This window comes from Dermochelys coriacea, chromosome 14 (assembly GCF_009764565.3).
Source record: "Dermochelys coriacea isolate rDerCor1 chromosome 14, rDerCor1.pri.v4, whole genome shotgun sequence".
Classification (NCBI taxonomy): domain Eukaryota; kingdom Metazoa; phylum Chordata; order Testudines; family Dermochelyidae; genus Dermochelys; species Dermochelys coriacea.
In genome coordinates, this window is record NC_050081.1 from 12,379,709 (window position 1) to 12,405,183 (window position 25,475).

The 25,475-nt window shown below is 40.7% G+C and overlaps 1 long non-coding RNA gene across 3 annotated transcripts in view; it reads right to left on the reverse strand.

Moving 5' to 3' along the window:
* LOC119843133 overlaps positions 1 to 25,475 on the reverse strand; it is a 51,382-nt gene that overhangs the window by 14,637 nt on the left and 11,270 nt on the right. Inside the window, exons 4-5 of one of the 3 annotated variants that reach the window (XR_006275731.1) lie at positions 15,188 to 15,385; positions 13,280 to 13,518 (exon numbers count right to left, since the gene is read on the reverse strand). This is a non-coding gene — a long non-coding RNA (uncharacterized LOC119843133). Of the gene's footprint in view, positions 1 to 13,279; positions 13,519 to 15,187; positions 15,386 to 25,475 lie in introns of those variants that run through there. The other 2 variants (XR_006275729.1, XR_006275730.1) reach the window with 2 other exon arrangements.

Sequence of the window (25,475 nt, forward strand, 5' to 3'; positions counted from 1 at the left end):
CCTATAGGACTAGCCTTTCTTTTCTTCTTCCTTTTCCTTCCACCTTCAGTGACTACCTGCTGAGCCCCTTCTTCATTTTCCAACTCTGCAAACCTGTTCCTAAGCTCTATTTCTCCTTCACTAGCCCATCTTTTCCTCTGCCTGGTTCTTTTAGTCACATGCTTCCATGGACCACTTTCCTCACCCAGTCTCCCCTCAAAATTCCCCAGTCCTGCTTCCATCTGTAAGTCTGAGCTTTTCCCTTCAGATACCGCATGTCTTTGCTCCATCATCTGCTCAAACCCCTTCCTGAACTCAGATTTTCCACCTGCATCTCCAGACTTCAGATCTTTTCCTCCATCAGCTCTATCAGAAGGCATTTCATGCAGAAAAAACTCTTACCGGTTCCCCCCTCCAGGATCATGTACATACCACAGCTTCCACATCCAGTCATCCTCATTGTGTCTTCCACTACATGAGGTCACTCCCACTGCTGCCTCCGTATCTGTCATTGCCTTCCCACCTAAATCCTGGGAAACACAAGCCACACCGAAAGACCACCTCCCCCCCACAGCAAAAACAAACCCCAATACAAACTCCCCTTACAAACTCCCACTCCAACTCCCTTGTTTACAGCTTTGTTTGCTAGCTCCTGTGCCGCTGCCTGACTGGCTGGCTACCTTTATAGGACATTATCACATAAGATGAAGCCCAGTTGAAGTTCCTCAGCTGAATTTGAGTTGAAGGTACACAAAACCTTGCAGAATCAGTTCCTGAGAGGGATGCACATATACAGGAGAAGTGCTAAAAACACAGAAGAGGTGCTTGCCCACACTCACCATTCCTTTAAAAGAGTTGGGGGGGAGGGGGGTGTTATTTTGTTGAACAGGCAAATGACTTTCAAGACCATATTGCACATTGAGGACCTGATCCTGGGAAGTCAATGGGAATTGTGGGTGCTCAGACCCCCGGGGGATCTTAAAAAGCATGCAGGGAAGAAGGCTGACTTCTTAAATAATCCGCATCACAATTGCTACCCATACACCAGCATCCTAGGCATCTCCATGACAACTGAGCTGGATTGCTTTCAAAGGTGATGGTTAAAAACTAGCAATCCACAATCATGAATTAAGCATTGAAGAATCTCATTGATGTGAAATTTCCAGCCTATCTTTCTTTGGGAAGATGGTTACAAAGCAGATTTTTTGGTATCCAGGCTCTTTAAAAAATTATTGGTTTATTAATATTTTTATGGATTTTTTTCAGTAATAAACACAGCATATGTACACTCCAGAAGGGTGAAACAATGTAGTATGTTATTACAGAACCACCAGGGTGGGAATAAAAAACATCCCTGATAGTAACTAGAGATTATTATTAATTACTTATAACTTTGATCTAGCTACTATGAAGAAATGGCACTTCCCAGTCAATTAGAAGCGACAATTCCTTTACAACCTAAAATAGGCCTAACATAGAAAAAGGTGATATGAAATTGATATGGGGAAAGGAGTTGATAACGGTTACAAAAATGAAAGAGTGAGAAAAGTTTATTGTTATACACATGCAATATTATGTATACAGAATAGTGTCTGCACACTATATATGAGGGGGCATTTAGCAATTATATATTATTGTGGTGTTTTTAGCTATATACAATTTGGAGAATGGTGGCCTTGAACGCACCATCTGATGCATGTGAGTAGACCCCTGGAACCCACCACTGTGTTCCACAGACATCAAGGAGGTTTGATGCATGTGCAAGGTTCTGCCAGCCTGTATCTGATTGAAGGATCAGGGCTGGTGATTCCTCAGCATTGGTATGCTCTATAGCAGCCCCCAGTCTCCTGGTTTAAAGGAATCTGAACCATCCCATCTCTATGTTTTACTGCAGAGACTCCAATGCAAGAGACAATCCTGTTTTAAGAGGCACTCTTAATGCACCAAAGAGAGTTCTGCCCCATTTTTACCTGAAGACCACTTCTGTCAATGGTGGATATTTCAGGCAGGGGAGCATGGAAGATACAAGGATTCTTTGTACGATTGCCATGTAATACTACAGGACAGGGACAAATCTAGCTTCCCAGTAATGAGTACAGAGGTGCAAGCATCTACATTTTTTATGGATTGTTCACTACTGTACCAGGCTAAAATCCATGACCTCACAGGTTCGTAGCACAGAAGGGTGGCAACCCAGTTCCAATAAATTGTTCCTCATTATAAAGCCTTCCTTAATTTAAAAAAAAAAAAAAAGTAACTTCTCAGCAAAATAGTTTATGGAAGATGCCCATCTCCTCCTCCCCCCATCAATAAAAAGCTCCTTAGTCCTGCATGGCAGATGTCTCTTTTTATAGAGCTGTGGGGTTTTTTGGAGGGGGGGGACTTCAGTTAAGATGAAGGATAAGGTTGGATATTGGGGCTTGTACCCCATTTGCATCATATTAAGTTGTTACATCCCTATGTATATAAGACACTAGAAGAGAAGAGGGGAGAAGCAAGTGGAGAGAGTTAGGAATTGTTAGCCAAGCTATAGATGCCGCATGCTCACCATCAATAAAATCCATTTCTTCCCTCACTTTTTCCCCTTATTACCCTGTTGACTTCAACAGAGAGATGTGCTTTAAAGAGGTGAAAGCACAACACATTTATTAAGTATAGGCATAGGGCGACTTCAGTGAGATTAGGAATTCAATGCAAGTTTGGGGAGTTATCCAAAAACTCTAGATTGTCTTTTGAAATCTATCTGACCCATGACAACAAAACCAAGGTAAAATATATAAAAGCACCAAAGTGGATTTAATAGCCCAAGTCACATTTTGAAAAGTGATTTAGGCACTTAGGAGCCAAGTCTCTTTGAAAGTCAATGGGACTTAGGAACCTAAGTCAGCACTGAATAGGAGACTTGATCTCCTAAATAATTTTGGCACTTGAGAAAACTTTATCCCATGGTGGGCTATACAAAATAAGCTGATAATCTCACTCAGTGTCCCTATGGATAAATAGCCACACCAAAGTTATGCAACAATCAAAAGAAATAGTCCCTCCTGTACAGGGTAAAGGCATATTGGTGTGAAGAAGCCTGCATTGTTGCAGTGCCTGTCATGTTTAAAAAAAAAAGACTCCACCACTGCCATTCCAGTGCCTTTCGTGAGCCCTAAATTAAGTTAAGACAACAAAGTCATGTTTTATGTCTAAAAATCCTGGCTGAGAAGTAATTCCTAGATGTTAGAAGGTTAGTACAAGTTAAATATTTCACCACTGTTCCAGTTAAAATTACATGAAAAATCTACCTTGTATAATATTTCTGACCCAGATGCTGCAACCCTTCCTCACACAAACTAACACCTTACTCTGCGAGGAGCTCAGTTGAAAGCACTGCTTAATGAGCAGGGTACTACTCAGAATGAAAGTGGAAAAATCTGATCCTAAGTTTACACAGAGGAAGGCCCTCGGTTTCTATTCAGAATTGTCAGAAAAGCCCATGTTTCTTCTAAAGTATAACTTAATGGTCAGCTGACAGTTGTTATCAATTAATTTGTCTTAGCTCCTGGCAGTTTTTAACATATTAATTTAATGGTGTCAGTTCTATAGAGTGATGGCCCGTGCATGATTCAGCTTTTAATATTAGATTCTTTCAAAATGTGTTAGCAATACCTGTCACTTTTTAAACTTACATTATACTGCCCAGGGGGCTTCACATATAATATTGATTTATTCAGTCATTTGCTGCTGTGACTTATTCCCACAGGTGTCCTAGAGCCATAAACAGTATAACACTTCATCGACACCTAACACAGTTGCTTCATAAAGTCTGCCTTCCAATCCTGTTCAGTGGGAATTATAGAGCTCAGATAGGCTTGCATGGAAAATGTCATCTTTATTTGTTTTTAAGCATTTTTAATTAAACTTTAAGGTGTGAAAAATGTCAAAACCACTTTTCCATAAATCTCTGGGAATAGGTGTGGTTAAACTGACTATTTATTTATTTATTTATTTATTTAATCATCAGTGCAGCCTTATCAGAGTTGCAGCAGGAGGCAACAAACAGGGTTCATGCTAAAGATGGATGGATCACTTTCACATTTCTCTTTCACAATGTTTCTATCAATCTCTGTCTACTACGTAAGAGCACAAAGAGCAAGAGATAAAGAAATTGGGGACCAGCAGTTGGAGTTGACTGGGTCACAGGTATTTTTCTGTGGGTGGTGCCATTTTGTTTTCCAGAATCTAAGCTTTCATGGAAATCAATTAAGTTTCTCGCTTCTATGGTTTCATGTAGCGAACCAAATGCAAATTGATGCAGCTATGTCTGCTTGAGTCTGCCGGCAACCTGAAATAATAGTTCTGAAATATCTGAGCCGGCCCATCCATCACAATGAGGAGTTAACTCTAAAGCCCAAGATGGAAATTTAAGTGTCAGTGTTAATTAATTCATAGTAGTACAAGGAAATAAGTAGGACAATAGAATGTGAAGTATCATTCAGAGTCACAAGTGGGTAGAACTTGATAGAGTTTCACAGCCCCAGTAAGTAGTTAACTTGCACAGGTAACAAGAATGTTCATTAGCAATAAGTGATGAAGCAGGCCAGCAGAGTTGTAGCATAGAAATCCTTACTGAGTATGCTTAGAGGACAATATTACATGCTGAAAGGCCTGTATTTGTCTGGTAACAAGCTGGCCTCCAGTTTGTAGACTTGTGTCACACTATGCTTCTGAAACCTGACACTTTTTCTCCAGTTTCACTAGTCACACTATAAAGTAGAAGTAAATACATGAAGTGATCAAGTGACTCAGGTGCTCTTATATTTTCCTCTAACAAAAACATGCATAGTATCCAGGCTACAATCAGTCACTTAAAAACATCTAGTGCTGTAACATTTTTACATTAACTGAACAATGAGACCTAAATGACTGTAGAATTCTCAGTAGTATTAGTTCTATTCCAAATAAGTCTATCATAATTAATGTCACTGCCATAAATGCCAAAGGCATTAATAGTGATTAGCAGCTGATTGTTTTGCCTATCATGTTCATTCTGTTAACATGCAAAAAACAACTTGCCTTATTAAAGCATGTTTTTTAAGTCTCCACCATCAGTCTGTAAATCAATATATTGTATTTTTCTAGGATCAGGGAGTCTGTGAAAAGCACTGTGCGATTCTCATACAAAGAAACAGGGTGTCATTGTATTCTTGAAGCAGATTATCGATTAAAAAGATGGAAGAACTCTCTAGTGACCCCAGATGTAATATCTTTAATTTGGCTATAATCCTATAAACAAAGCTCATGATGGGTATCTCCATGGAACAAATCTGGGTGCCATCGTCCTGCTGTTACATCCTCCTCCCACAAATACAGTAAACAAACATACTTGGAGATGGATCAGACAACAGGGAAGATTTTCAAAAGGGCAAATTCAGAGGTCAGTGGGACTTGGGCTGCTAACCCTCTTGGGTGCTTCTGAAATCTGCCCCAGACACTCTATTCAAACCAAGTTCTGTTCCTACAGAACAGTGGCAGGAAATTACCATTGTTCATCCTGACAGAAACAATGGTAATTGAAACATATGAATGCATTTAAGAAGTCTGATTTAGGACTAAATTGAGCCCTCTGCTGTGCTGGAAGGCGATAGGTAGACGGCATAAGATGCCCTCTTTCTCTTTCCAATTGGATACATACCAGTACCAGAATTTTACTACAGATGTATTGATTAATAATTCTGAGGTTGGCATACAAAATGTTCTGCCAGAAATGTAGTTCATCCACTCTTTCAGGCTGCAGAACTGGGAGAAGTTTTGATGTTAAAAAGGATTTCCCTTTTGTCTTGGTAAATTGCAGTGACCAAAATGCAGAGCTCATGTCTGCACAGCACAGCCCTTTAGAAATAGGCTCTCTCTTACCCAGCAGTTGCTACTTTATTACTTCCCCACTCGCAAAACTGTGTCACCCACTACTAGGGGAAACCAACAAAAAAAACACTGTTTGCTGAGAGAATTACTCAGTCTCAATATGGAAGAACAAGCTCTTTGAGCTTAATTCACCCCTGCTCATTTAGATAGGTACAAATTGCTCTCACTCTGCACCAGCAAAGAAGCTGCATACCAGGGGCGCCTTACACCTGGAGGCTGCTAGGGTGGGTAGCTTCAAGCTGTAGCAAGGGAAGAAGAGGCTGCCCTTGATAGATTCCCTACCCCAACAAGCACCACCCACTTCTGGAGCTACACTAGCTTGCTGCAGACCTCAGACAGTAGATCCAGGGTTCCAGATGCCTCCCAATTCCTCTGCCCACTGACTTTCTGCAGCTGAGGACACTGTGCTACTCTGTGTTTTACAGCAGAAGAAGCCAGCTTGGAATATCCTGGGCTAAATGGAGTCTTTCTAGCCTTATTATAACAGTTGTTCCCAACAGTGTCCAAACACTCCTATGCAAATAACTGATTGTTCAGTTTGCTGCCAATTCTGCAAAGGTGAAAAAAAATTTAAAAAAAACCTGCTTAGCTCAAAATCAAGAATGAAATGATTGGCAAATCAAAAAGCCAAAAACAAATTTCAGGTCAAACCAAATGTTTCATTTGACCTTGCTCCTCACACACACACACACACACACACACTTCATTTTGACTGGGTTTTTCCTTTGTGTTAATTGTATAAATAAAACTGAAAAAATGTCAAAATGCAAAGACATTTCAAATCAAAACTTCTGTATCAAAAGTGAAAAACTAAACCATTCTTCCCCCCCTTCCCCTTCCCCAGAATTTAAGGGAGTCTTCCCCCACCACACACACACACAACCTGAATCTGTATGTTTTGCTGAAAAAGGGTTTTGGTTGAAAAATTTTGCCCAGCTATATTAAGAACTAACCTGAAGCACATGTGGTAAAGGACAAGCAGCACTGCTATTTTTACTGGGGAATTTAAAATAGGGTCAACATAAACATGAGTCACATCTCACTTACACTTCGATTCAGTTTCCTCTGGGTTGGCATATGTATAAATCTGCTTATAAGTGGGCTTTTATGCTAACTGTGATATCATGCTTATAAATGGATATTGTGCACAGAATAAGATCTGAAATGTCCAACCCACAAGAGTTAACATACTCTAGCAGGGCATAATTGAATGAGGAAACATATTCTAAGCTTGCCTTTCCACCATCCTCCTTGGCTCCTAAATAACAACTTCAGCTTAAAGACTAGGATTTTTCAGTTTGGAAAAGAGGTAGTTAAAAGGAGATATGATAGAGATCTATAAAAATCTTGACTGGGGTGGAGAAAGTGAATTAAGGAAATGTTATTTACTCCTTCACAAAACACAAGAACTAGGGGTCACCCACTGAAATTAATAGGCAGCAGGTTTAAAACAAACAAAAGGAATTATTTCTTCACACAATACACAGTCAACCTGTGGAACTTGCTGCCAGGGAATGTTGTGAAGGCCAAAAATACCACAGGCTTCAAAAAAGAACTAGATGTGTTTATGGAGGATAGGTCCATCAATCTATAAGCCAAGATGGGCAGAGATGGTGTCCCTAACCTCTGTTTGCCAGAAGCTGGGAGTGCAATGATTGTCTATTCTGTTCATTCCCTCTGAAGCACCTGGCATTGGCCACTATTGGAAGACTGGCTACTGGGCTTGATAGACCATTGGTCTGACCCAGTGTGGCCATTTTTATGTGTAACAAACAAAGGAAATGCAAAGTAAAAATATATATCTACTGAAATCACAAGTTGCAGACAAAAGCATGGAGTCTTCCATTCAGGTAACTGTTTTATGTAATTTTGTATCTATAGGGAGTCCTCTAAAGTTAGGCACCTGATATTCAGTAAATTATAGCTCAACAATCTTAGCTGCAAAGAGGGTACGATCCCCCAGATAAATATCTACTGCAGAATGAACACATTTCAGTGTGGGCTGCGAGGGGAGAAGAGAGAGAGAGAGCATCCACATTCAGTATATTACTCAATTTAACTTCTATAGAATACAGCATAAAAAGAAGTAGCTCCATGAAGAATTTTTGCAATAGGGAACAAGTTGCAGTACAAGACCTGTCATTACAATATAGCCAGGGGTCATTAACACAGAAGCCGCAGGCTAATGCATTAATTTTCCCAGCTAAGAGTGAACCATGTACAAAAATAAGCTTTTCATTTACATTTTAACAATTTTAAAGTCTGTATTTATTATTATTATTCCAGCGGATTACAACAGGCCTTTTATCTCTCCTACATTCTGACAGGCTGTCGGGTGTTAACATGAAAGGATGCTGAACTAGTTCTTTGACACTATTCAAGCTTGGAATTCACTGAGCAGAATAAACCTTAAGCAGTATTCCTCTCATAAAAACCTAATACCAGTATACAGAGCTACAGGTGAGCATAGCACTTTGCAGTCATGACACTACAAATTATGGTTAGGATACTTACACTGGCAAACAGTGCCTATGCTCTTTATTAAAAGGAAAAATGGGTAAACAGTGAGGTGGCAAAATTTGCAGATGATACAAAACTACTCAAGATAGTTAAGTCCCAAGCACACTGTGAAGCGTTACAAAGGGATCTCACAAAACTGGGTGACTGGACAACAAAATGGCAGATGAAATTCAATGTTGATAAATGCAAAGTAATGCACATTGGAAAACATAATCCCAACGATACATATAAAATGATGGGGTCTAAATTAACTGTTACCACTCAAGAGAGATCTTGAAGTCACTGTGGATCGTTCTCTGAAAACATCTACTCAGTGTGCAGCGGCCATCAGAAATAGCTGTTGGGACTCATTAGGAAAGGGATAGATAATAAGACAGAAAATGTCCTATTGCCTCTATATAAATCCATGGTATGCCCACATCTGGAATACCGGATGCCGATCTGGTTGCCCCATCTTAAATAAGATACATTGGAACTGGAAAACGTACAAAAAAAAGACAACAAAAATTATTAGAGGTATGGAACAGCTTCCATATGTGGAGAGATTAATGAGCCTGGGACTTTTCAGCTTGGAAAAGAGACGACTAAGGGAGGATATGATGGAGGTCTATAAAACCATGACTGGTGCGGAGAAAGTAATTAAGGACGTGTTATTTACTCCTTCTCATAACACAAGAACTAGGGGTCACCAAATGAAATTAATGAGTAGCAGGTTTTAAACAAATAAAAGGAAGCATTTCTTAACACAACACACAGTCAACCTGTGGAACTTGTTGCCAAGGAATGTTGTGAAGGTCAGAACTACCACAGGGTTCAGAAAAGAACTAGATAAGTTCATGCAGGATAGGTCCATCAATGGCTATTAGCCAGGATGGGAAGGGATGAAAAACCATGCTCTGAAGTGTCCCTGGCCTCCGTTTGCCAGAAGCTTGGAATGGGCGACAAGGAATGAATCACTTGGTGATTACCTGTTCTGTTCATTCCCTCTGGGACACCTGGCATTGGCCACTGTTAGAAGACAGGATACTGGGCTAGATGGACCTTTGGTCTGACCGAGTATGGCAGTTCTTATGTAAAATCTTGCTCACATATGACCCATCTGAACATGGCTGACATAGATATCCATATGAAGACACTTCTTTCTCTTTGCCAATAACTCTCTTCACCTGCACTCTGCTCAATGTTCCATCTCCACCAAAATGTCTTCTAACATTCAAAATACATATGCAGGTTCTAGCAGTCACCATTTTAAAAAAAAAATACAGCCAGAGAAAATTTTCCCACTTCCCCCATAATGTGGAATTTTCCCCAAAATTACATGAGTCAGAGATGTAAAATAAGCAAGATTGAATCTTGCCTCTGTGGTAGATTTAAGTTCTGACATCTTACAACCTGTGAAAGATAGCAGTGGGTTCTATACATCATTGGAAAGAAGAGATTTATCCAGCTTTTCAATGGATTCACTCACAATTTGCCTCTATTCTCGGAAGGTTCAAAGGTATCAGATTTTAAATTATAACATCATTAGGTACGGAACAGCTATCTTAGGTGCAAAGATGGGGCAATGTGGAATCTACGAAGGGCCGAATGTGTTCATTTTTCCATGTCCACTCACTCACTCTCTCACACACACACCTTGCCCTGGTGTATGTGGGAGCAGAAGGGCTGTTTTGCAGAAGCTGCATGAGATAAATCTCAGATATTTCTGGGGCCTCTGTCCCTGTCCTCTAGAGGAGTCCCTTAATGGCCATGGAAAACTTTTCATTGATTTCAGGGAGCACTGGAACAAGCACCATATCATTAAAAACCGTTACTGTAACGGTGACAGGACTGGATGTAACAGACACAAAGAAGAGGGGGCATTTTTTTTAAAGTATCCCAGGACTCATGAAGGTGCAAGAAGTCCTATAAATCAAGTTGGTTTGTCAGGGAAAATAGTGAGAAAAGACACTTTTTTACCTAGGTGGAGATGTGTTGAAGTAACTGCCTTCAAATACCAAAAATCTGCAGAGCTAATCAAACCAATCTTTTCAAGCTACTCATCTTCCAAGAAACTTCGTAAGTATGAGAAATCCTCCAGGGAAAAATCCCACTACCATTTACTGTTCTTCAGAAATATCCATTCAGAGATGAGATACTTAATCAAGCCAATTCCTACTACCTGCAGAGAAAAATCTGTAGGGCAAGTCTTTCAGACTTTCCATAACTACCAGTATGGAATCCTCCCACAAATTACCACACAGCATTTGGGTCCCAAAAAGGTTTGATAATGTAAATGTAGGCATTACCATTTCTCTCATACTGTAGATTAAGGGATGGCCCAAGTCTCTGTTCACCACTATATTTACACACACACACACACACACACACACACACACACACACACACCCCTCCAAGTGTTAGTTCACCCAATACCCAAAGCCACGACCAGTACTTTAACCAGTTTTGAAAATCATAGACTTTCCAACGTCTACATACATTTCCTGTGATCTCATCCAGTTCATCAGACTGCCATATTTTAGGCACCTAAATAAAAGTAGCCTGCTTGTCAAAGGTGCTATGCATCTAACAGCCACTGGAAAACTTGTGTGTCAAAATGAAACTCAACCATCTGCAACTTGATCCGAAAATGATTTGTAGGGTGATTTTATCACATTTAAATCATTTTATTTAGATTTCCTTTGGGACACAAATTGCAGTGGCATTTTGAATGTGTTGCCCAATCGAGTGGGTTAGCAAAATAAAGACAGATGGCAATGGATTAACCCAAATGTTTCTTTATAGAGCCATTAAAGACGCCTCCAGCACATTGTCTCTAAGAAGAACATACCCAGCTTAATTTCTCCATAACTCACATGCCACCTAGTGTCCTACCAAGGATTTGCAAGTTATCATCACTTATTATCAATGAAATCTCTCTGGTCACTCGATCACAGACCTAAGAGTGGCTATACTTCAACAAAAAAGCTTCAAAAACAGACTCCAAGGAGAGACTGCTGAATTGGAATTAATTTGCAAACTGGATACAATTAACTTAGGCTTGAATAGAGACTGGGAATGGATGAGTCATTACACAAAGTAAAACTATTTCCCCATGGTATTTCTCCCTCCCACACCACCCCCCACTGTTCCTCAGATATTCTTGTTAACTGCTGGAATTAGCCTACCTTGCTTGTCACCATGAAAGGTTTTCCTCCTTTCCCCCCCCCTGCTGCTGGTGATGGCTTATCTTAAGTGATCACTCTCCTTACAGTGTGTATGATAAACCCATTGTTTCATGTTCTCTGTGTGTGTGTGTGTGTGTGTGTGTGTATAAATCTCTCCTCTGTTTTTTCCACCAAATGCATCCGATGAAGTGAGCTGTAGCTCACGAAAGCTTATGCTCAAATAAATTAGTTAGTCTCTAAGGTGCCACAAGTACTCCTTTTCTTTTATCAATGCATACGTCAGGCATAACAGTGAAGTCACCTGTTAGAGAGTCTTCCTGCTCTTTATCACACTGTAATGAATTTAGCAGTGTGAGCGATCTACCAACTTATTAATAAATCAAAACAGCCCTACAAGTGTTCATCTTCCCCTGTTTCTGCCTAGTATCTTCTGGTTCACAGACATACAAGCTTTTAAGACTGGCCTCAGGAAAGATTGCTGACCCACCAGCTTATTCATGGGTAATGTAAAAATGATCTAAAGCCTATGTTCTTCATGATGATACTAAAAGTGGTACTTGCAGGGAAGACGTTCCTCCACTAGCCAGTCAGCAGGCCCTATATGAGCATCATGATGGCTGGAAGAATTGCTGTTGGGAACTGCACTTCCAAGGGATCACATAAAACAGCATTGCACTACAGTTTGGTGGGGCAGAACAAGCAAGAGTAGTACCTGACTTACTCATAGGTGTATGCATAGCTGCTTCCTCAGAAAGAAGTGAAGTTTCCCAAATTAGTTAAGCCCTTTGTCTGGAAGGCCAAAATTAAATAGCAGCCATCAGTGTAAAGTGTTTGCGAGCAGGAACTCCTAATGTAATTCCAGTGAAAATAGATTCACAAAACGATGACAGTACCACCTAGATTTTCCCAGTGCCATCCCATTAGCGCTATCATCATTTGTATTACCATAATACCATGGGCTAGGACCCCCTTGTGCTGTGCATTGTGTACACACAGAAGAAAAAAAAAAAAGACAGTCCCTGCCCCAAAGAGCTTACAATCTAAGTCAGTCCTATGAGGGACTGCTGGGCTTTGGGATGTAAAGGCTCGTCCACTGGACTGAGACCACTGAATTCATTTCCTACAAGCCAAAAAGCTATCAGATGATGGTACCTTGTAGCAGCTCATTAGAGACCTGGGCTGGATTTGAACCAGTGACCTAGAGATGAAAGGTTTCATTTGTACATTACCAAGCCTCTAAGTCAGCCAGACCCCCTCACCCCATTAGTAGAAATCGTAACTCCGTATACAGCACATTGCAAATTCTGTCATCCTAGCTACAGTCAGGCAGGAAATGTGAAAGGAAACTGCCAGCAAGTGCAATTTCTAGACACCCTCCTCCCCCCAAGCCCAGTTGGTATCTTTTGGAAACAGCCCTTTATATATATTGAAAAAAGTATGAAGATTGCAACTGGCGCTCTACAACAATTTCACCCTAAGCCCATAAAATCTCTTGGAGAGGGTCCATCTTGTTCTGTGTTTGTACAGTGCCTAGCACAATGGGATCCTTGTCCATGAATAATAAATGCACACTGGCTTCTTCCTTCCTAGCCAGGACAGTAACCCATTTACATTCCTGCTGTACCCTCATCGGCCTGCTTTTCCCCTTTCTTTCCCACAAAGACTGTATTCTAGCAACTGGATTTGTTATAAGTGATGCAAACCTTGGCTGTTTTGTGTGCTGGTGGTGATACTGCAGCAGCCCTCAGTTCTTTTAAAAAAGTATTCATTTGTTTTTACAACACATTTGCACATAGCATCCTCTTCAAAGTTCCTTCATCAAAGTGCCTCTTGCTATGGTCAGGCTGCATCTAATCCTTTAATTTGACTCTCCTTTTTAACTAGTGAGCATCCCTGAGACACTAATATGAAGTTTTATGGAGAAAGTAGCCCTTTGTCAAAACTGGAACAAAACAATAAAAATAAAAACATTTCAATTAGTTTTGCATTTCATTAGGATTATTTTATAAACCTCTCCCTTCCAATCGCAGGGTGCTATTTGAATAAACTCCTTCAGAGGGTGCTAATTCAACAGGCACTCCTGTTAGCAGGTATCCCCAGTTTGGCCATCTCTGCTATAAATGACTGTAACTGAAAGTGATGAATTTAGAGCAGTTATGCTATAAATCTACTCCTGTATTAAGGGATTTGTTATTAAAAAATGAAGAAGTCTTGTGCCTCTTTTCTGCCATATGACTGAGCACTGGGATCCGTTAGCCTAGATAATTAACATCCCAGTATAAATCTTATATTTTGTCAATTAGTTTGATTCATTCTCAATGGTGCAGGAATTTCAAAGTAAAATGTCAATTTAAACAGTATTTTTTTAAAAGTTATGAAAAAGAGAAAAGATCCTAAAAGACATTGGAATTAAGTATTTTTTTTCTTAGAAAACTATTTTAAAGCTTTTGGGGGCATGCAAACTTTAATACGGATCAACAGATGTGCTGCTGTTATATGCAACACATAAAATGTTTTCCTTTGACAAGATTAATGTTATGGTTGAGACTTTCATATAACTACAAATTTCATAGCATGGCTTTTGGACCAAGATAAAGTGCAGAACAGCTTAATATCTGAAACGTTCCCTAGCTGGCATTGTGGACGCAATCCTGCAAGATGAATTTTCCACTATCATTGAATTCAATGGGAAAGGAGGGCACACAGCAGCTCTCCCAAGTTGCTCAGGATCTTGCAAGATCAGGACCCATATCCTGTTATTGCAAAGTTACACATCTATTTCTAACTCACCTGACCCTATGCTGTGGCATCGAAAGCTGCTTTACCATTAAATCTGTAATTTAAACTATTTTGCAGTTAATAATTAGATCAAATCAATCTGAAGTCACTGAAAACAAATGTGTTTTAAGATTAGTCTTAAGTGAGGGGGAATCTTTGGTGGCAATATGGGAGAGAATAATGGTTAAAACAGAGACCAACAGAGCAACAGCTGTCAGTCCCCAAGATCCAAGGAAACTTATTACATTTGACCTCAGTTTAGGGACAGAGTCCAAACTAGCGAAGCATGTAAGCATATGAATAGTCCCATTGACTTCAATGGGCTACTTAAAAGTTTAAAATGAACCATATGTGTTAGGGGGTTTCTCAGAGATGAGCCCAAACTAAAGCTCTAGATCTCAGCACCTCCAAAGTCTGGAGAAGTTCATATGAAATTTCAGATTCAAACTCTGTGGCTTGAACCTATCTCAAGGAGAAATTAAAAGTTGCTTTATTTACCACGTGCAGCTCAGCTTTGACTCATCAGACATTATTCTTGATCACTGCATTATACAAAACACTTCATAATCCCCTTAATACAGTCCATACTCATTTAAATATTAAAAAAATCACTATTGTTTCCATTGTCCTTTTAATTGGGTGATAGCATGACTAATATACATCAGAGTCAATTATTTAATCACACACAATCATTCTATTTTATATTTTGTCCCTGCCAGGTATTTCAAATCTATTTCAGATTTTATACTATTCATTTCATGAATTGTACAATATTTCATTTGCATGTTATATATTAACTGACAAAACAAAATAAACTATTTAGTGTAACATACCTTAAGAGTGAAATGCACAACGATTGCATGATGGATACTTGATACTGAAAATAATTAGGGTTAGATTATTGCAATCCTTTTATGGGTGTGTAAATGGAGGGACATGGTGCAGAGAACCTTTTTCTCATCACTTGAGTCCATTGTGCAGGAGCCAGCCACAAAATGGCTGGATTTCCCAATCATGTTTTCATCTTCTCTCTGTAAAGGAGGAGGAATAAGGATGGAGCAATGGCTAGGGCCTTGATTCAGTAAAGCAATTAAACATCTGCTTAACTTTAAGCAGGTGCTTAAGCCCTATTGAAGTCAATTGAACTTAAGCACCTGCTTAAAAGTGAAGCAGGCATTTAAGTACTTTCTTGAGTTAGGGCCCCAGTTCTGTACTATCATAACTCCTCTGCTTCCTCAGTACTACAACATTGTACCTCAAGGCACAATCTAGGCTTTGATTGTTTGTTTACACATTTCATTATACAACTGACCATATGAGCATCAGAAAGAAATCTTCAATATTAGACAGGGACAGGTACTATAGCAGGCAGAATTAGAATGTTGCTAAAAGCTAGAGCATAAACTACACAGGTACTTCCTAAGGAATTCTGAATTCAGATAGGAGACTAGAAATAGTTCATGAGATAAAACTTATTCTCTGTCCCCCTTTCTGGAGAATCTCAACCCACCCTAACTTTTTCCCTTTTGGTATCAACTTGTATGTTGTTTTCCTTATGATAAAATTTGCATGGATTGTAATTTATGCAAAGGAAGCAGTTTAAGTAGAGTCCTTCCACAGATGCTATACTACATCTATGGAGAATCTGTTCTTCAGAAACTCAGCTTTTAGCAAAAGACTCCAACATTTAATATATAGAAAATTAAGTTTCAGGCAGTTTAATATGGTCTAGAACAGTGGTTTTCAACCTGTGGTCTGCAAACAATGTCTAAGATTTCCAAAGGGGTCTGCAGCTCCATTTGAAACTTTTTAGGGGTCTGCAAATAATTAAAAAAAAATAAAAAACACGGTTAAAAATCATTGGTCAAAATATATATTTTTCATAATAGGAGTGAAAATAAGTTGCATACAATTTCAATTGTAAAGCCATTAAAGAAAACAGTAGTTATTAATGGCTGTATAAGGCAGTCACTTAAAAAAATCACTTGTAATTGTCTGAGCTGTAATATTCAAATCAAGCTACAGAGTAATCAGTTCTCTCCTAAATCAAAAAAATGCCACCTACAAAACAGCTATTAGACCTCCTCAGATGTGTGGAATTGAAACATTATTTAAAACAAAGCAGGAGGAAGGGAAACTGTATAGACTGTCTTTCAGCAGTCTCATCTCACAGACAAGGGGAAATATAATTTCCCAAAGAGCAATAAGAGCCTAAGTGTGATTAAAACTACCCGTTCATAGGATACATAGGAAAAGTACAAGGCTAAAAAAATAATGGATTGTTTAGCTGTAGCTACTACTTAACAAAAGGAGGTTTTAAATCATGATTGGATTATGGACGCTAAAAAAAAACCAAAAAAACAACATTTCCAGAAGAAGCAGTGTTCATTGCTATCGCTCAGCATGGAGCATTTCGTTTATTTTTGCTGACCTTTGTAAAGTTTTTTGAGAGAATAGCTTGGTGGAGTAATGTTACTGATCGTACTTTGCATGTAAGAGACCAGCAGTTGATATCCTCCAATATCTGTTGCAGAAGTTATGACATTTGTTGCACAATTTTTAGGCTCTAGTTCAGCTAGAAGCTATGGGCTTGAGGCAACAATCACTGGATGAAATGCAGTGGCCTCTGCTCTGCAGGAGGTCAGTCTAGAGGATTGTAAGGGTCCCATCTGGCTTTCAAAAAAAAAAAATCTATGAATAGAGGGAAATGGCAAAGGCTAACGGGATGCTGACGTCCAGATTTTGCAGACATGTACATGCAACATAGCACATTCTCACACAAGGATGGAATATGGGCCCACATGTTATAGTCCATATTCCCATAGCTGCCTGTACAGAAGGCTGCAGGAGTGCGAGAGAGAAAGGTTTTTAAAGAACAGTTCTGCTAAATATGAGGCAGAACTCCCATCATCTTTAATAGCAGCAAGATTCATCTCTTGGTTAATAATATTGAACAGAAAACAGTGCAGGAAAGTCCCAAGTTTATAGAACAGGCCTCAACAATGAATCAGATCTTCCTATGGCTCTGAATTTTAGATCTGAGCAATTTTCCAACCTGATCTTTCTCGTTTACTACCCTCCAAAACATGCTGATATAGGAATGTAAATGGACAGCCCGTTGTCTGAAAGAACCATAGCATGAGGCCTCTCTCCTGGACTATTGTAACCACTTTCTCTCCAGCCTCCATCATCTCCCCACTTTCTGGCTGCCGCATTCAACATTCAGTGGCTACAGTCATAGAATTATAGGACTGAAAGGGATCATAGTCCAGTCCCCTGCACTCATGGCAGGACTAAGTATTATCTAGGCCATCCCTGACAGCTGTTTGTCTAACCTGCTCTTAAAAATCTCCAATGATGGAGATTCCACAACTCCCTAGGCAATTTATTCCAGTGCTTAACTACCCTGACAGGAAGTTTTTCCTAATGTCCAACCTAAACCACTCTCAGAGCTCCCCAGCTCTGATCCAATCACAATGGATACAGAAGAATCTGAGGTCACAGTTAAGGGTTTGCATAAGAGGGCAAGCTGGATGAAGGTGGGGTACATATTGACTTTGGATATCTGTTGGAGATAGAAGTGAGACCGTTATGGACAATTAGAACATTAGCTTTACTAGCGGCAAAGAGTCCTGTGGCACCTTATAGACTAACAGACGTATTGGAGCGTAAGCTTTCATGGGTGAATACCCACTTCGTCAGATGCGTGTCCGCCACGGGACTCTTTGCCGCTTTTACAGATCCAGACTAATATGGCTACCCCTCTGATAATTAGCTTTACTGACAGTGTTGTAAGCAATATGAAGGTGAAAATGAATGCACAAGCTTTCCCCCTCAAAAGTTTAGAAATAAGAAGTTGAGGTATTTTTGGGATGGGAGCTAGGGGAGATGAGGGGCATCCTGCCTCATCCTTGACTGCTACTAACTGTGGTTTTTGTTTGCTAATTTGATCTGATGCATGTGTTGTTTTGCAAGTTATGAAAAGTGCTTTGATAGATTCTATGAATCTAAGTAAGGATCCATAAAGATTTTCTCTTCCCCATGCCTATATCCTTTTACACCCCGGCATGATTTTACCAGAATCATTTACATTAATCAATGTTTACTGCAAATAATATCACCACATGTTGTTGGTTAAAAGTATCATTTAATTCCTCCCTTCCCATCCCAATCTTTCTAAAATGTTATAGCTCTCTCATCACCATGCTATTGCAGCCATTTCAGATCACATCTGGCTGAAATTTGATTGCCGTTGCAGAGGCAAGTTTTCCTATAAGTAACTTTTGTAAATCCGTTACAGCATTTTTTATTTAACCAACAAAAACAGATGGCGCCTCTAGTTTGAGACTTTTTTTGTCAAGAGTAATTTAGGTGTATTTATTAAAAAATGAAATTTTACAGTGTGCACCAGAGAAGTTTTTACTTCGCAAAGTCTGTTGAAACAAATAATTGAACTGATTTCAATAGGACTGTGTGCAAAGAAAAACAGTAATGTTATAGTGGCACAAACAATTAAAGAAACAGACCAAAACATACTCTAAGTATGGTAAACAAGCACAGAAATCAAGCCTCTCCCAACATGAAAAATTCATGTCAATTTTTAATAGAAAAAATTGGATGTCTATTTTTGCATAACATAAAGATAGCACTGAACAAAAAGGGTAGTTACCATTTCAACAACAGTAACTTAAGAAGCAGTTAAGTTAAGAACTTAAGAACTTAAAAAGCTTATGCTCTAATAAGTTTGTTAGTCTCTAAGGTGCCACAAGTACTCCTTTTCTTTTTGCGAATACAGACTAACACGGCTGCTACTCTGAAACTTAAGAAGCAGTGACAGTAAACAGACTCCTCTCTTTTCATTTAATTTTTAAGTGGATCTAGTGCTCAAGCACAGTGCTGGATTAACAGCTCTAGAAAGTGGCATGCTAACACACTATCCAGGCTCCACCTCCCTGGGGTTTGAGCATTCTATCAATCTACCATAGGTATCCTAAGGGTCACCTAAGAGGTATGTAAGGGCCTGAATCTGACTCCCCATTGGAGAGTCTCACGGAAAAGGCACAGATTGGGACTCCAGAACTCCTGAGTTAATTCTCAGCTTTGGCACAAACTTCCTGGGTGACCTTGACAAGACATTTAGTTACACAGAGCTCTTCTTCAGGTCTGTCCCAGCTCTGTGCAACACGAAAGCTGGTCTCTATCATCAGCAGAAGTAGGTCCAATAAACGATATTACTAACTCCAGTGTGTCTCTAATAATCTGGGACCTGCATGGATACAACAACGCTGCAAATTTGCTTGATCAGAGCCGTCACCCACCTAATAATCCAATATCCTGACCTTGACATCACCTAGGGTTGCCAACTTGCTAATTGCACAAAACTGAACACCCTGCCCCACCCTCACTCACTCCATTCCCCATCCCTCCATCTCTCACTCTCCCCCACTTTCTCTGGGCTAGGGCAGGGTGTTCAGGTGCAGGAGGGGGGTGAAGGCTCCATCTGGGGGTGTGGACTCTGGGGTGGGGCAAGGTATAAGGGGTGCGCAGGAGAGGGCTCCAGGCTGGGACAGGGGGTTGGGGGGCGTGATGCAGGTGCAGGAAGGAGTTTGGGTGCAGGAAGGGATTCAGGGTCCCAGTGGTGCTTACCACAGCTCCCAGGAAGCAGCTGCCAGCTCCCTGAAGCCCCTTGATGCACAAGTGGCCAGGGAGGCTCTGCACGCTGCCCTTGTGCCCACAGGCACCATCCCCACAGCTCCCCTTGGTTGCTATTCCCGACCAATGAGAGCTGCGGAGCTGGCCCTCGGGGCGGGGACAACATGTGGTACCTCCCTGGCTGCCTATGCCTCTAGAGGCTGCAGGGACCAGGCAGCCGCTTCCGGGAACCATGTAGAGCTAGGGTAGGCAACAAGCTTGCCTTAGCCCCTGGCCCCCAGGGTCCCTTTTCAACCAGGTATTCTGGTCGCAAACCAGACACCTGGCAACCCTAACATTGCCCAATACCAGATTTTCTGTTTCCAGACCAAACAGTCACGTCAATGAACAACAGGCCTGACCAGCTGCCTGCTGCCACAAATAGTGGGTATGTCTCAACCTGAAGTGAGGCAATAAGAGGAATGGCTGCCTGCCTATCAGAGTATATCAAACATTGCACCATCAAAGCCTATTATTGTGTGTTAAGACATTCACAACTATAGATGACAAGCAGGGCTCGATTTTCAGCTAAGTCTCAACCTAGACATCAGGCTGCAAAAATGTGGACACAATTATTTGCAGGCACATAGTAAAATTAGCCAAAAGGGAGGCCCTCTGAAGATGAAGTGCACAAATTATACCACCAAGTCTTGCTGGGGGCTTCTCTATTATACTGCTGCCTCCTAAGGGTATTTCATGATGGTGTCATGCAGTATCCTCGCTTACTGATCATGTCATTTTATTTTGTCTGTAAAGTGCAAAACACATTTACAGCACTATAAAAATAATCAAGGTAAAATCCTTCCTTTTCTAATAGTTTCCTGTTTGTTTGGTCACTCCCCCATTTTCCTTGTCTCCTGACTTGTAGCTCCTTTATTTAAATGTCTGACAGGTTTCGGGGAATATTTGGTTTCTGGCTTTGTGCTTACAGGGCTTGATCCAGAGCCCAGTGCAATAGCAAATCTCCCATCAACTTCTGTAGAGCAGCATCAGGCTCTAAATAGGGAAGATTTAAGGTACCAAAGCAGGATGGACCTCAGGATGTAAAACACTGCTGTTTGGAAAAGTGAGGACTTCTCCCCAAGAACACTGAAGCAGGAGCCATGCTAGTAGAGAGGGCTGGTAAGAACTGAGAATGAACTGGGTTGTTCTAAGGAACCAGAACACAGTCTCTTCTTTACTTTACTTTGCTAATGGAGGTGGAGCCAGGATGGTCTTGGTGAGAAAAGACAAAGTGCCTATGATGCTGAAGAATGAATATTTGAGTACGCTGCTAATGATTCAGCGATTGTTGTTGCTTCTATGTTTAATGACTCAAGGGATAGATTCTTGCACTGGACATTGGTAGGAAAAAAAAATCTACACGGTGCTGCATGTGATTAAAAAGAGCTCTTTTGGAAAGAAGACATTGATGACAAGATCCTGTGCCAAACCGAGTCAGTGGCAAAACTCAAATCATTTTGATGATAGAGGGTCAGCTCTCTGGGGTGAGGAGAGTGCATACTGTGTGCAGGAAATTAGTCACTATGAACAGGAAACACATGTGCCTTTTTGACCAAAGCTCAGGAGGAATGCATTAGTCCAGCAATATGTCCAGATAATGAAAAATGTGCCTTTTAAAATCAAGTTAGCTAACGATGTGAAACACCCCTCATCATTCAGACAAATAAGGTGCCTCCTCCAGCATGTTTAAAAAATCATGTTCACTGCTCATAACATAGCCTAGGCTTTCTCGGCCTCAATTTTCTAGATAAGGCCTAAGACAATCAGAGTTAGGCATCTATATGCCTTTATATTTCTTTTCTCTTGTCTTGCTTTTACACCATACTGCCTGCTCCCAGATGTTTAGGGGGCAGAAAATAAGCATAGATCTGTCACGAGCAGTTGGGCCCAAATTCACCCCTCCACTAAAAATTAAAAAGGATTAATTGAGTCTTTAATGACATATACCCTACCATTAGGTACTGCAGCCTGGCCATAATTACACTCTCCATCAAAACTAAAGGGGCACAGGATCATGCCCAATCTTAGTAAGGCATATTAAATTGCCCTACAAGCATTGGCTAACTAGCTCTGTGAGAGCTTTTGCATTCACAGACACTGACACAGTTGAAAGTGAGCCTGTCCTAACTGCTACAGAGAAATCTGGTTTCTTTATTTATGCCTTTAAACTTTAATTTCATTGGCATTTTTAATACCCTGTAACATAGTGCAGTAGGAGCACATCAAAGCACATAACCATTACACAAATATTCCTAGTACTTGCTTCTACAAATAGCCTTTGTAAAAAAAATCACTGAAACCCAAGTGGAAAAGGAGGTAAGCCTGGCCCTTAGGTGCTACATGTGTCGTGTAGGGGCAGTCCTCATCTCTCTCTAATAGAGCAAGACATAAAAGATACCCAGGCTGGGATTGTCAAAAATGCTCTAGGGAGTTAGGCACTAACTACAATTCAAAGTCAAAGGGAGTTAGACACCTGGCTCTTTAAAGTTCCTTTGAAAATTCCAGCCTGAGATACTAAGGGGCATGACTTTAAGCAGCACTGACCACCCACAGTTTCTACTGATCTTAATTGGAGTGGTGGGAGCTCAACACCTCACATGTTGATGAAAATGGTAGGAATACATAGAAAGAAAATACTTAAGCAGCCTGCAAGCCAGCTTCAGGAAATCACAACACATACATGTGATGGAAATACCAAACCGGTTACTTTGTTGTTTTAAATGGAGACTCAGACAAGAGCATGAGTTGGTGGCAGAACTCTGTCAAGTCTGGCTGGATTCTGAAGGGGAACCTGAATTATCAAGAATTATTTAAAATTAAGAAAAACAAAAGAAAAAAAAATTGGTTTGGCCACTTACTGGCAATTTTTAAAAATCCTTAAAAAAAAACCCCACTTATAAGAGCTCTATAGTATTTGTCATCCTCATGGATTCCAAATATCTGTATTCAGTATATGAATCACTTCACTTACCAGTAAAATGCAGCCATCTCTGAAACAAAACGTGACAGCTGTTTGCCAATACGCTACATGCTTTATGGCAAGAAATGAAGACAATAATATCCAATTGAAAGAGGAGGGCAGAGGGAAGGCAGAATTTAGGTGGAAACAGTGCTATTACCCAGATATTTTCAAAAAGAAAAGGAGTACTTGTGGCACCTTACAGACTAACAAATTTATTTGAGCATAAGCTTTCGTGACCTAGAGCTCACTTCTGAATGCATCCGAAGAAGTGAGCTGTAGCTCACGAAAGCTTATGCTCAAATAAATTTGTTAGTCTGTTAGGTGCCACAAGTACTCCTTTTCTTTTTGCGAATACAGACCAACACAGCTGCTACTCTGAAACCAAATACTTTGTGACTTTGTCCTCACCCACAACTATTTCACATTTGGGGAAACGTTTACCTCCAAATCATCGGCACTGCGATGGGTACCTGCATGGCCCCACAGTATGCCAACATTTTTATGGCTGACTTAGAACAACACTTCCTCAGCTCTTGTGCCCTAATGCCCCTACTCTACTTGCACTACATTGATGACATCATCATCTGGACCCATGGGAAAGGAGCTCTTGAGGAATTCCACTATGATTTCAACAATTTCCATCCCACCATCAACCTCAGCCTGGACCAGGCCACACAAGCGATCCACTTCCTGGACACTACGGTGCTAATAAGCAATGGCCACATAAACACCACCCTATACCGGAAACCTACTGACCGCTATGCTTACCTACATGCCTCCAGCTTTCATCCAGACCACACCTCACGATCCATTGTCTACAGCCAAGCTCTACGATACAGCAGTATTTGCTCCAACCCCTCAGACAGACAAACACCTACAAGATCTCTGTCAAGCATTCTTACAACTGCAATACCCACTTGCTGAAGTGAAGAAACAGATTGACAGAGCCAGAAGAGTACCCAGAAGTCACCTACTACAGGACAGGCCCAACAAAGAAAACAACAGAACGCCACTAGCCATCACCTTCACCCCCAACTAAAACCTCTCCAACGCATCATCAAGGATCTACAACCTATCCTGAAGGACGACCCATCACTCTCACAGATCTTAGGAGACAGGCCAATCCTTGCTTACAGACAGCCCCCCAACCTGAAGCAAATACTCACCAGCAACCATACAACAAACACACTAACCCAGGAACCTATCCTTGCAACAAAGCCCGTTGCCAACTGTGTCCACATATCTATTCAGGGGACAGCATCATAGGGCCTAATCACATCAGCCACACTATCAGAGGCTCGTTCACCTGCACATCTACCAATGTGATATATGCCATCATGTGCCAGCAATGCCCCTCTGCCATGTACATTGGCCAAACCGGACAGTCTCTACGTAAAAGAATAAATGGACACAAATCAGACATCAAGAATTATAACATTTAAAAACCAGTCGGAGAACACTTCAATCTCTTTGGTCACTCAATTACAGACCTAAAAGTGGCAATTCTTCAACAAAAAAAACTTCAAAAAACAGACTCCAAGGAGAAATTGGAATTAATTTGCAAACTGGATACAGTTAACTTAGGCTTGAATAAAGACTGGGAATGGATGCATCATTACACAAAGTAAAACTATATCCCCATGTTTATCTTCTACCCCCCCCACACCCACACACACCCATCCACCCACAGAGTTCCTTACATGTTTTTGTCAACTGCTGGAAATGACCATCTTGATTATCACTACCAAAGGTGCCCACCCACCCCCTCGCTCTCCGGCTGGTAATAGCTCACCTTACCTGATCACTCTTGTTACAGTGTGTATGGCAACACCCATTGTTTCATGTTCTCTGTGTATATAAGTCTCCCCGCTGTATTTTCCACTGCATGGATCCGATGAAGTGAGCTGTAGCTCACGAAAGCTTATCCTACCTCTGAGGATCAGCTTTATTACTAACTTAAACAACGAAGACCTCCCTCTGAGCTTCACGATCAGCTCAACTTTTCTTAGGATCCCTCCCTGCAGAACCTCCTCTATCCCGAATTCCCTTTGCTTTAGAGAGACTCTCAATCTTTTAATGTGCCTGAATTGGCACAAATAAGATCCATCTGTTGTAGTAATTAAGGTGAGTCAAACAGAAACCGCAGCCTTCTGTGCAAGCTCTTTGCATCTGATAAATAGGGCCAGGACAGGGTAGGTGTCACAGTTACTACATCCCTTCCAAAAAGCAGAGAAAGTATTACATGGCCTACATCGGGGACAAGGGTTCTAATTCCGTTTGCATTTAAAGTTAACAGCAATACTCCCAATGAATTCAGTAGGAACAGGATTGGGTCCATTTTGTTTTTTCCCTGAGCTGCTACAGTCTGTCCCTGGTATATGTTACCACTTCTATTGGGTTTCCTATCACTCCTATCAAACAACAGCAGGTAGCATGTTGTAAATAAGCAAAGCCATTTGCTTGGG